The sequence below is a fragment of the Microtus oregoni genome, unplaced genomic scaffold (assembly GCF_018167655.1).
Source record: "Microtus oregoni isolate MIOR12 unplaced genomic scaffold, Mior012 000043F_ref0000047, whole genome shotgun sequence".
Classification (NCBI taxonomy): domain Eukaryota; kingdom Metazoa; phylum Chordata; class Mammalia; order Rodentia; family Cricetidae; genus Microtus; species Microtus oregoni.
Window position 1 is genome coordinate 17,268,532 of NW_024543210.1, and position 13,103 is coordinate 17,281,634.

Here is a 13,103-nt window from a genome sequence, read left to right on the forward strand (position 1 = left end):
GAGCCCCTGAGAAATACCTGCCTGTGTGTTCAGTATAGTCTGCAGAGTTCCTACATGACAGTGAGAGGGTGATGACCTTCTGTGAACCTGAACATACACTGTAAAGCAAGGGGACCTTGGTGGATGGCTGAAGGACAGAGGGGAGAGGCAGGGAGGGGAGCAGAGAAAAATGTAGAGCTCAATAAAAATTAATAAAAAAAATTTTATCAGAAAAAAATCCCATTAAGCATGTTAGCATGTTTGCTATGATTTGCTCAGAATATTTGAGACTGATGAATGTGTGTGTATGTGTGTGTGTGTGTGTGTGTTACTCTGTGCATGTGTCCAGTTTTCTTGTGGCATGGTATTTCTCAGGATCATTCTTCAGATGTATTACTCAAAAATGGTGCTCTTTATTTTGGAATAAAGACAAACAGAAATTTTCAAATAAAGTATGAAAACAGTGCCTTAAAGAAAACATAACTGAGATGATGTCTATTATTTTCTTTGCAATAAGAATGTCAGATGTTTGAATGGGTTGTAATCCAGCACATGTATACATATTATTTTTTTGGATAAATTGTTTCTATTTGAACTGAACTGAATAACGTGAAGAAGCTTTTATCACCAATAAAATTATCTCATTTTTTTTTACAAAAATAAATTAAATAAACCCCTGTATCTTATCAGATCACCATGGCTTAAAGCTAGAATTCTGCAAAAACACTAATTGCAGAAAGTCTACAAGCTCATGGAAATTGAATAATGATCAATTAGATCACCCATGGGTCAAGGAAAAAATTAAAAAAGGAAATTAATATCTTCCTAGAATTCAATGAAAATGAATGCACAATATATTTAAAACTATGGGAAACTATGGAAGCAATGCTAAGAGGAAAGTTTATAGCAGTAAGTGCCTACATAAAGAAAATAGAGAAACTTACACTAGCAACTTAACAGAACATCTGAAATCTCCAGAACTAAAAGAAACAGACTCACACACAAGGAGTAGATAAAAGGGAATATTCAAACTGAGGGCTGAAATCAATAAAATAAAAACAAAGAACACAACACAAAGAATCAATGAAACAAAGAGCTGGATCTTGGAAAATATCAGCAACATAAACAAACCCTTATCCAAGCTAACCAAAAGACAGAGAGAGAATATTCAAATTAAGAAAATCAGAATTGAAATGGAGGTCATGACAACAGATATTGAGAAAATCCAAAGAATCATTAAGTCATACTTTGAAAACCCATACTTTAGAAAATTGGAAAATCTAGAAGAAACAGACATTTTCTGGATACGTACTACATACCAAAATTAAATCAAGAGAAGGTAAACAATTTAAATAGATCTATAATCCCTAAGGCAATAGAAGCAGTCATCAAAAGTCTCCCAACCAAAAGAAGGCCAGGGCATGATGATTTTAGCTCAGAATTCTACCAAAACTTCAAAGAAGAGCTAATACCTATACTCCTCAAATTATTCCACAGAATAGAAACAAAAGTAACATATCACTCTTTTTTTTTAAATGGCTATACTTACCATAATAGGCAAAGCATACGAAGATCCAACTAAGAAAGAAAATTACAGACAAGTCTCTCCCATGAACATCAATGCAAAAATACTCAATAAAATACTTGCAAACTGAATCCAAGAACACATCAAAAAAAATCATCCACCATGATCAAGTTGACTTCATCCCAGAAATGCAAGAATGGTTCAACTTAGGAAATCTATCAATGTGATCCACCATATATAAACTGAAGAAAAAAAACACATATTATCACCTCGTTAGGTGCTGAAAAAACTTAAAAAAAAAACAAACACCCCTTCATAATAATGGCCTTGGAGAGATCAGGGATACAAGAAATGTACAAAAGCATAATAAAAGCAATATATAGCAAGCCGACAGCTAACATCAAATTAAACGGATAGAAAATCAAAGCAATTCCACTGAAATCAAGGTTGCCCACTAACAAGGCAAGGCTGTCCACTCTTTCCATATTTATTCAATATATTACTCAAAGTTCTAGCTAGAGTAATAAGACAACAAAAGGAGATCCAGGGGATTAAAATTAGAAAGAAAGAAATCAAACTTTCACTATTTGCAGATATGATAATATATGTAAATGGTCCCCAAAGTTCTATGAGGGAACTCCTACAGCTGATAAACACCTTCATTAATATGAAAGGATACAATATCAACTCAAATAAATCAGTGACCCTCTTATATACAAATGATTAACATGATAAGAAAAAAAATCAGAAAAATATTACCCTTCACAAAAGCCACAAATAATATAAAGCATCTTGGAATACTGTTAGTCAAAGGAGAGAAAGACCTGTATGGCAAGAACTTTAAGTCTTTAAAGAAAGAAATTGATGAAAACATCAGATAATGGAGTGATCTCCCATTGATAGGCAGGATCAGCATAATAAAAAAGGTGGTCTTGCCAAGAACAATCTACAAATTCAATGCAGTTTCCATTAAAACCCCAAGACAATTCTTCATAGACTTCAAAAGATCAAGATTCAATTTCATATGGAAAAACAAAAACTGCAGGATAGGCAAACGATCCTGTATAAGAAAGGAACTTCTGAAGAAATCACAATCCCTTATTTCAAGCTGTAGTATAGTACTATAGTAATAAAAGCAGGTATTGTCATAAAAACAAACAGGTGGGACAATGGGATCAAATTGAAAATACTGATATTAGTCCACACACCTTTGAACACCTAATTTTTGACAAAGAAGTTAAAAATGTACAATAGGGAAAAGAAAGCATCTTCAATAGTAGTACCTTCTAACTGCCTAAATTAACTGAATTCATAATAGAATTATTTTTCCTGTAATATTATTTTCCACATATTACTGCAATTGAAATAGGAAAAGCAGTCATTGCTGAACTGCTCAAGTGGTGCAGACTTACTTTACCAGTGATCTAGGTTGTCCTGTGGGCCACTGTGGTTTAGAAGTCTACTATAACTACTCTGAAAATGCTTTTATTTACTCTATAGAATCCCATAGTCTTCTCTGCTCACAGCTTATTCAGCCAGTGCATAAGGGTGTGATTCTTACCAAAACCATTATTGGAAGTCCAACTTCTTAATCAAGTTATCTAATTTCTCTATGGTGCTCTTCCTTTTAAAATGGGATAAAATTACTCTCTAGCACATAGAATTTATATAAAACAAAGAGGTTAATAGATTTCAAGACCCTGACCAAAGTTTCACAAATGTTAACTGTTGTACCACAACCCTGCTCTGTGTTATTTTTGTGTTCATCTGGCCTTCTTGGAACTTGAGTCTGGGATCCTATCTTTAGGATTAACATCTGAGAAAACATGAGCTGAGAACTGGGCAGATGGCAAACACAACAACGACAGTAAATTTGTAAGCAGAATCTTAGGAACATGTACAAGAGGAGCTCTCATTTTCTTCTTGAGAAAAGCAAAGTCTTTATCTCTCTATGTCTCTCTCTCTCTCTCTCTCTCTCTCTCTCTCTCTCTCTCTCTCTCCTCTCTCCCTCTCCCTGTTAATAGTCCCATAATGATTTGGACCTTGAGATTTCTGTCCGGTGCTCCCGTGTGGGTCTCTGTCTCTGTCTCCTTTCATCGCCTGATGAAGGTTAATATTCCTGAGGATGCCTATGTGTTTGTCTTTGGATTCACCTTATTTAGCTTCTCTAGGAACATGAATTATAAGCTCAATGTCCTTTATTTATGGCTAGAATCCAAATATGAGTGAGTACATCCCATGTTCCTCTTTTTGGGTCTAGGTCTGAAAAAGCATGGGATAAATCCGGACTAGCTGAACATAGCAGACAATGAGGAATACTGAGAATTCAAGAACAATTGCAGTGGGTTTTTGATCCTACTGCACGTACTGGCTTTGTGGGAGCCTAGGCAGTTTGAATGCTCACCTTACGAGACCTGGATAGAGGTGGGCAGTCCTTGGGCTTCCCACAGGTCAGGGAACCCTGATTGCTCTTCGAGCAGATGAGGGAGGGGGACTTGATCGGGGGAGGGGGAGGGAAATGGGAAGCGGTTGTGGGGACGAGGCAGAAATCCTTAATAAATAAATAAATTTAAAAAAAAAATAGTCCCATAATGTTTCTGCCATTACTGCCTCAAACACTTTCTGGTTAGATTTGAGCCCCCATTTCTGACATGTAACTGGTACTTGGAGTTATTATTCTGTCAAGATCCTATGGTTCCACAGATAATAAGTCTTAAAAGAAAAACTACTACAGTTATTATGCTCAATAGAGACATCACTAAATTGACTCCTATCAACTTATTTTTAAATCCATAAATTAATGTATCACTCAATCCTAACCAGAAATTTTCCCTTTGGGATAGATGGGGATTACCACAGAGAACTCCAAATGGCTGAGGTATAGAGAAAAGAATAATGTAGAATTCTTAGTCATAAATGGACATCTACAAAAGACACCCTCCTCCATAGGTTCAGATATCATTGCAAAGAAGAGCTAGTGGCAGTGTATGAATAAAAGGAAACAATGTCTTGAGGACATATCAGGATATGTGACCATATGAACTTTCATGGGCTGTGGCAGCATGTACAAGACCCATGCAAACTTAAGTCAGATCAAACCCAGCATTGATCATGTTCTATTCCTGTACTAAGAGCTGTTAACAATTGAAAATTGCTCCTAGAGGGAGAACCAGTTTACTTTAGGAGTGTAGACCCTTAACTCAGTTTGAGATGGACCAGTCTTTATCACTGTTTTCTAGTTACCTCACAGAGCTACAATAATTGTACACCCCAACCCTGGATCCTTGTGCACTGGAGATGACCCAAGAAAAGAGACTTCATAGAGCAGAACTCACAGCTGGGCTAGAAGTACACATCGCCTCATAGACACTTCTCATGCATCATCGCAGACATCCTCTCACAAGGCATCTCACAGTCACTGTTTTACACAATTTGCCACACAATTCCTGTTCTACAGTGCCAATCCTAATCTCTCTAACTTATCCTAAATTACTCTCCAAAACTTTTGCAACTCCTCACTCTCTCACTTGCCTCGTTTTCATCATGTCCCACTCTTTTTCTCTCCAAGACTAAGTCGGGATTTAACAAAGTTAACTTTGAACCTTCCAGTCACCATGACCATCTCCCAGGTCTGGAGAATAGTCTTTGAACATTCAGAAACTCAAGGAGGAACAGGTCCGTCTGGACAAGGAGATGTCTGCATTAAGATCATAGTGCTACAGAGTGTGTAATTTGTAAGACCATTCCATGTTCCATGAGTACAATGACAGCAATGATGTGATACAGCTCTTTCTGGGTATGCTAGCAGTGAACGAAGGAGTCACCACTAATTAACAATTTGCAGAATTTGATCTGCACACAAAATTCTCAGCAAAGTGGCAGATTCTTATCTAAAGCACACAGGGACAGTTGGAAGGAACATGAGGATCAGAAATCCCAGCCAATACGTTTACATCGTTTCCAGGGACAAATTCAAGCAGGCCAAATTTTTCTTAAAAGCCAAATCTAGGATTGGGATGTATTCCAGGGAATAGGAATGTAGGGAGAGATGAAGATTGTTGGTGCTGATGTTCCTATGTGTCCTGGTGTTGCTGATGAGTGTATATAGATGACATTCACTTTTTTAATAAAGATATAAGCAGACAATATATATATATATATATAAATTAATATATATTATATTATATATTACTATATATTAGTAAGTTGACTATACTTCAGAGGAAGGCCACACATCCAAGAATATATGGGTAGAATATATTGGCAGAATATATAGGTGACTTAATTTGACTTGATGGGTGAAAACAAAAAAGGAGGAGAAACAAAGGAGTTTGTGTAGCGTAAGAAAAATGGAGATCTGACAAGAGGTGAGAGATAGGTAATAACAATAAAAGCACACTTCACAAAATTCTCAAAGAGCTCATGTTTTCAAATAATTCTAAAAACAGCACATACAAACATTTGAAGGATCTTCCAAGCCCAAGGAACACTTCAAATAGGAACAAAGCATCATAATAGCTCACTGTATTTTTCCCTCAAAAATTAGTGTTTAGATACTCTCTATTGTTAGATATGGTTGGTGAAGTTCACAAAGCATTTTTATCATTTCAGAATTCATATTGCTGGACTTCAGAAAAATCCACGGAGGAACATGAATAATCAGAACTCCAATAACAAAGGTGTGCAGAAGGTGGAGTAGGGACTCATGCATAATTACACAAAAACTGGTATTAGAAAGTTATCAGGTAGGAGTGAATGTGTAGATTAGACTTTTTCATCTGAAAACCTTCAGAGAAATGTAGAACAATCCATTCAAAATAGAGAACTCCAAAGAGAAAAGAGCAGCTGAGAAAGGTTCAGAATTAAGACCTTTATGATGAATTTTCAGAATGATTGGAAATATAAGAAAGAATTATATTATAAGAGATAATTATAAGTGAGAAAATTATAAGCATCAGCCAAAATTCTATATATTTGCACACAGCAAATTTCAACTTTATGTCTGTCGCACACTCTGAAATTCCTTTTAGAAGACAACTTTAAGGAAACATGGTGTCTTTGGAAGCAGCATCTCCCCACTGCACAAATGAGAAGAAAGATGGGTAGAGAGATGAGTCCAACATTTTCTATTATTAGAAGATGACAGATATTCCAAATATTCTTGAAAGTTATCAGGTGCATGATATCGAATGGTTGTTGGTTATGCCTTCGTTAAATGTGATGTGGACAAAGTTGAAATGAAAAACGAAGTAATTTTATTGCAAACAAATGTCAGTGGAGAAGGAATGGACCCACTTTTATCTTAAATTCCTAGAGATGGTCCAAGCAGCCAACTGATTTTACTAATCTCACATTTTTAGGGACTCACCTTCATGATATTTTCTAAGAATCTGTGAAGATTTTAAGAATCATCATCCTATTCAAGACTCTATATTAAAGCAGTAAAGGTGGAATTATCTACAGATGGACATTGTTTTGTAAATTCCCACTTATAAAAGCTAGCAAGAGGCTGGGAATACAGCTCAGTAAGCACAATGGCAGAGTCAAGAAAGTGATGGCCTTACTAGAGTGAGGGCTTGAGTTGATCTCCAGAACGCAATTTTAAAAGGCTGAGTAGGACAACTCATATGTAGTCCTAGAAATGGAGATGCGAGGATAAGCAGCTCTCTGGACATCCCGGAGTGGGAGCTTCATCTAATTGGTGAGTTTGGGGCCAGGAAGAGACCCTTTCTAAAAATATATGAATAAATAAATAATGGATGGATGGAGTTACAGAGCAAAACCTCACGGTTTTGTATGGCTTCCACATGCATGTGTATACTTGTGTTCAAGTGCAACACTGAGACGTATAAACACACATGCACATACACAAAAGACAAAATTACAGAACCCAAAAACCCTATGTTTTCAATCACCTTCCCTCTGTATATATGTATATATATTATAATAATGTAAATGTCTATTTTAACTTTCTTTTCTAAGGAAAAATATGTTGAAAATTCAAAATTCAAAGACTGATTTACACTCCAATTACCTATTATAACTAAATTATTTGAATAATGTTTTCAAAACATATTTAAATGATTTTTAAAAGTGAGGTACAATATATTACAAAATTTGCAAACAAAACTGGTGGTAGGTGAGCTTGCTATACTGTCTAACTTTGTAGCTCATAAAACAAGGGTCTTAATTCTTTTTCTCACTTATCATATTATGCACTTAGAGGAAATCTCTGCTAAGCAATATGAAATTGACAAATGGATATAGCAGATGAACAGATGCATATAAAACCTAGCAGATGGGTCTCCATTTTCTTAGGTGAGCTGATCTAGATCCATTTTATCAAGTTACGTTGATGAAAGGATATGAAACTAAAATAATACACAAAGCAGTAGAAAATATGGATGGATCCTTGACATAAAATAAATAAACCTGAATGTTTATAAAAATTAAAATGTACATGTGGGGTGTTTGAAAAATGTTCCTTCATTAGTGAAATTTCATTAAATATTACAAACCATCATTTTAAATCAATACTCACATTCAGAAGAGGTCTTAACTCATGAGTGGGCACATTTGTATCCTGGACTCTCTATAAGCACATGGAATGGTTGTTGAGTTAGATTATTTCAAAATGCTAAATTAATGAATTTATTAAAAACAGGGGTAAGAATGTTTAAATTGCTTACTGAGAAAAAAAAAGAAATGGAGAACATAATACTAAGAAAGTTTCTGCAGATCATGTTCAGCTTATAGTGCTCCCTTTCTAATAGGATTATTTCTAGTAAGAAGGAGCCATAATGGTACAGGTGAGAGTGATGAATTCTCATGGACTCCATGAGAAATCTTTAGTGGTGCAGTTTGAACCCTCAGCAATTTCTTCTCCTGATATTTTTTTTAATAGTTGACTTTTGTAGAATTGCTGCTAATTTAATCTTTCCAAGTTTCTTTTTCTTCATACCTATTATTTTAAGATGTTTTAAACTCATCTTTATATAAATATAATGCTAATATTTAAAATAAAATACTAAGTTGAACATCTGAAACTCTATTCGAAAGTGCATCAAGCAATATTAGCTATGAGAAACTTTCAAGGTTTGCACAACATGTTTTGTCATTTATGCTTAATTTACATTTGAAATATCTAAAATGCCTAAGAATTCCCAGAAAACAGTTTCAATAACAGAATGCCAAAATATTTAATATTTATCAAAAATATGTCAGTATTTGGTCTCTCATGTTCATAGTCTTATTTAAATAGAAATGTTTAATAAAATTCATGGCTGACTTTTCAATGAGTTATTTTAATGATAGACACTATAACAAACTAACTAAAAGTGTTAGAGTATTAACAAATACCAGTGTTTTTAATATTAGCATACATGAACCAGATCTGTATCCTTGAGGTTTGAACGAACAGTGGACTTTTTGTAGGATGCTTGATACCTAGGCAGACATCAACATTGTCACTTAGCTTCACAAATATAGCTCAGAATCACAAAACATTCTACTATTTTCCATTTTCAACAGAACCAGTGAACAATTATTTGACTAAAAAGAGGTTCTATCTCTTGGTTATAGCATTAAAAAATGACAGCAATAAAAATAATTGTTTTGATATCAAGATGAGGGATATTCTCACTTCAATAATCTATGTTCTCAGAGCTTCCTAAGTAAGGGAAGGATATGATAAAGTTCAGAAAAGAAAACAAATGGAATTGAAAGCAGGAAAGCAACAGAGAAAATGGGTAAAACAAAAAATATAAATAATTTTGTCATTATATCAATAAAATTGAAAAAACTCCTACTAAGACTGAAAATAGTATAAAAATAAAATGCACAGAAAACATAAGAAGGCAATACAAGAAATGAAAAAAGACTCATGAATGCCAATTCCATAGGTACTGGAATGTTCAATGAAGCATTCAAAGTTACTTTAAAATTGATACATGGCATGATTGACAGTGGAAGTCCAAAAATATTAAAACTCAACCAAAATTACATAGGTCAACATGATAAACAGATTTTTACAAAATAGAAAATAATTGAAAATTTCTTCCCACTAGATGAAAGGGCCCATGTGAATTAGTATTTTTTCTTCCAGTACTAGGGAATGAATGTATGCTCATGACTGAATAGTATTCTACCACTACAATAACCTCTGATTTTTTTTCTTTTGAGAGAGAATCCCATCTCATTGACCAGAGTAGAGAGACTCATACCTTTGTCAACAGGCCCAAATTTGAGTTGTTTTTTTAGAATACACTGTAGCAAACATTTATATAATTATCATAATTTTTGCAGGATCTCTTCCAAAATGTTTGTGCTTAAAGAATATTTACCACCTAATATAAAATAAGATATTGTAACAGATAAAACTGCAGATCAAAATCTCTCACTAATTTGGACACAAAAATTCTATGAGGAAATATTTTGTCAAATCAAACACTGGATGGGGATTTATATCATATTGAAGTGGAATTTACCTCTGCCATATGAGACTAATTTCCAAAGGCAACTGAATGTAGTCGAGCATATCAGCATCCAGGAGAGAAACCTATAAGGTTTATCTGATGCTTCCTAACAGCACAGTGTACATAAAATCGACACAAGTTACCAATGGAAGATTATTATCTAAACATAAAATAGATCACATAGGAAACTTCTAAGACTATCTGGGGATAGAAGAAATGCTTCAATTTAAGATCTGAAGCATGAACAACTGTGCTCAAAAATGCTATTCAATAAAGCATTAAAAATTCCTAAATATTTTTGATAAGGCTGGAGTAATAGATAATGACGAGGTAAGCATGAAGAAATGAAATAAGTTTATTTGCAAATAATTTACCATGTATATGGAAATTTCTAAGAATTCTGCTAAGCTACCTTATAGAGATAATAAAATAAAGTTGTATAATATCCATAAAGAATCATTCCTATTTATTTGCAATGACCTTGTAAACATGGGAGTCAAAATTACAAAAACACTACCACTCTCCTAAGGAAATAAAATCCTAAGCTATGCACTGGATAAAACATGTGTGTTAGAAATTTATAAGCTAATAATGAAGAAAATCCTAAATAAACAAGGAAACATATTGTGTATGAGAGAGTTATAAGTTTCATGGGAACAGTGTCATCACATATATACCTGTTGCATTTGCCATTACTATTAAAAATGCCCAGCAAAATCACTTTAAGGAAGGAGGCATTTCATTCACCATCTGAGGGATAGTCCTATTTATTGAGGAAGTCTTGGTGGCAAGAACATTAGGCAGCTGACCTTTGACAAAAACAGGAAAGAGTGAAAGGTGAAGAACCAGGACTCAGCATACTTCTTCCAAGAAGTCTGAAACTATAGCTCATGGAATGACGTCTTTATCCATTTACAGTAAAGTTTCACTTCAGTTAACTTTTTTTTTTTCTTTTTTTTTTTAAATAATTTTTTTATTAAGAAAAGAAGAAAAAAAAACATAAACAAAAAACAAGTTTCCACCTCCTCCCAGCCTCCCATTTCCCTCCCCCTCCTCCCACCCTTCTCCCCCTCCTCCCACCCTTCTACCCCTCCCCCCACTCCTCTCACCCTCCCTCTCCAGTCCACAGAGCAGTCCAGGTTCCCTGCCCTGTGGTAAGTCCTAGGTCCTCCCCCCTCCGTCCATATCTAGGAAGGTGAACATCCAAACTGGCTAGGCTTCCACAAAGCCAGCACATTAAGTAGGATCAAAACCCCGTGCCATTGTCCTTGGCGTCTCATCAGCCCTCATTGTTCGCCATGTTCAGAGAGTCCGGTTTTATCCCATGCTTTTTCGGTCACAGTCCAGCTGGCCTTGGTGAGCTCCCAGTAGATCAGCTCCACTGTCTCAGTGGGTGGGTGCACGCCTCGTGGTCCCGACTTCTTTGCTCATGTTCTCCCTCCTTCTGCTCCTCATTGGGACCTTGGGAGCTCAGTCCAGTGCTCCAGTGTGGGTCTCTGTCTCTGTCTCCATCCATCACCAGATGAAGGTTCTATGATGATATGCAAGATATTTGTCAGTAGATATCATCTTACACCTGTCAGAATGGCTAAAGTCAAAAACACCAAGGATAACCTTTGCTGGAGAGGCTGTGGAGGAACGGGTACCCTCATCCATTGCTGGTGGGAATGCCATCTTGTGCAACCACTGTGGAAGTCAGTGTTTCGGTTTCTCAGGAAATTCGGGATCAACTTACCCCTGGACCCAGCAATACCACTCCTGGGAATATACCCAAGAGATGCTCTATCATATGACAAAAGCATTTGTTCAACTATGTTCATAGCTGTATTATTTGTAATAGCCAGAACCTGGAAACAACCTAGATGCCCTTCAATGGAAGAATGGATGAAGAAAGTATGGAATATATACACGCTAGAGTACTACGTTGCGGTAAAAAACAATGACTTCTCGAATTTTGCAGGCAAATGGATGGAAATAGAAAACACTATCCTGAGTGAGGTGTCCCAGACCCAAAAAGATGAACATGGGATGTACTCGCTCATAATTGGTTTCTAGGCATAAATTAGCGCCACGGAGTCTACAATAGGTGAACCTAAAGAAGCTAAGTAAGAAGGTGAACCCAAGGAAAAACATATAGTTATCCTCTTGGCTAAGGGAAGTAGACCCAATTGCCGGGGAGAAAATTAGGATCTTGGGGGTGGGGTGGGATGGGGGTAAGGGGAGATGGGGAGAGAAAAGGTAGAAGGGAAGGAGGGGGGATTTGGGGAATCAGGAGAATTGGGATAAAGGAAAGGTGGATAGGGGAGCACGGAAACACAATTCTTAGTTAAGGGAACCACTTTAGGGTGAGCAAGAGATTTGACCCTAGAGGGGCTCCCAAGTGCCCAACATGAGGTTCCCAGTTAGTTCCTTGGGTAGCTGAGGATTGGGAACCTGAAATGACCCTATCCGAGAGCAATTCAGTTAACTTAATATAGAAATTTTCTCATACATATTTGTCTCTGCGATTATTCTAGAGTCTACCATATCAATGATCAATATTAGCCATCATAATATCCAAAGCTTAATTCCAAAACCATGCCAAGGTTTGCCAAATAGTGAAGTTTAGATATTTGGCATACGATTTGTCAACATCATTATATTTTCATTTTAAAAATTTGTCTTTAAAGGCATGGTTTTCACTTCTCCATTGAATAGCATGTTTTTAAATGAAGAGATTTCAATTATATTCCAAAGTCACTAAATGGGAGACAGGCTGTTGTACCAAGGAAGCTACAAATACCAAGAATTGATTGATAATAAATAATATCTTCTGTAATAGTTTTGGGAAAAGATTATGGAAAATTTAGGCAATGGAGCTATTTGATATCTTCCAACTTATATATAAAAATAAAGAACATATAGTCAAACTATATGTGTCTAGCCTAGGTGTCTCTACTAATAACTATTATTAGATTTATTTCTTAATTTATTATTGATAAATTGTGTATGTATACTTGTGTAGGCTGCATGTGGCACAACACACACACACACATACACACGGGAGTCAGAGAGTATCTTAACTGGTTTTCTCTTTACCACATGGGTCCTCGTACTTGAACAATGGTTATCAGACTTCGTGGCCA